We start from the raw sequence: 1,042 nt of genomic DNA, 5'->3' as shown, positions 1-1,042 counted from the left end.
ACCACAGTGCTGTTGGATTGGATGTTGCTGCTCTATTGTCTCTTTCTCCATTTTACACTTGCTGTGTCATGCTTATATTGTATTGCAGTGTACATCGACCTTGACACTGATTTATGCTGACAAGCATATTTTATACCACAGCGCTTTAATGTATCTGGGACGTTAAAGGACAAACGTCTCCCTGGTTTTTCTAACCCATCAGACACCAGAATTTGTTTTTCCTCACATAGCCTCATCCCAGACATGCACAAACACACAGGTTTCTCAGCTATTTTGTTTACAGCTGAACACAAACACTCATTCACACTAATCACCCCCATGTTGTTTAAAATGTGCTCACACTTTATTTATGGAGGGCTGCCCAAGTCTGATTATTGCTTTTCACAGGAGTGCTGTCTTCAGACCATCCTAGTTGTGTCTTGAGCCGGAGGCCACAAAGACAGAGGGGTGAGTGATGCAAAGGAGGCTTTCGTGAGCCTGCTTTGCATTTGATTGACTTCTTACTCTTTCATCAGCGGCGATGAGAACTTCTCAGCCACGATTAGAGGGGTATGTAGAGAGATGTAAATTTAGACAAGATCATAGAAAAAGCTGTGAGGCTGAGCAAACTAGAGGTTTGACAGATAAATCAGGTCAAACATAACGGGGGACAGAAACCATAGGAAGCTCTTTTGGAGAGTTTCAATTCAAAATGAATGATCCATCCTTTTTAAAGAAGTGGCACACACCCTCCACAAAACATTGTGTTAATTTTGACCTTTAAAAAGATATTCAGGGAGGATGTTTTCCTTTAACATCCAAAGGACAAAACATACCAGAAGCAAAAATCTGAAAATTTCACCAACAGTGCCACTTGTTTCATTATCTTGTGCTGATTTTCAAGTTTAATTCATCAAGACCTACTTAGGTTATCAGAGGAAAGTATTTAGAAATATTGCAACTATAAAATCCAGAGATCGGGTCGTCGGGTCCCCTGCCTTCAACTGCTGCCCAATCCACTGGACACGCTGGAGGGACTATGTCTCTCCGCTGGGCCGGGGGA

This window comes from Monopterus albus, unplaced genomic scaffold (genome assembly GCF_001952655.1).
Source record: "Monopterus albus unplaced genomic scaffold, M_albus_1.0 scaffold141.1, whole genome shotgun sequence".
NCBI lineage: Eukaryota > Metazoa > Chordata > Actinopteri > Synbranchiformes > Synbranchidae > Monopterus > Monopterus albus.
Note: the sequence above shows the minus strand (reverse complement) of the source record.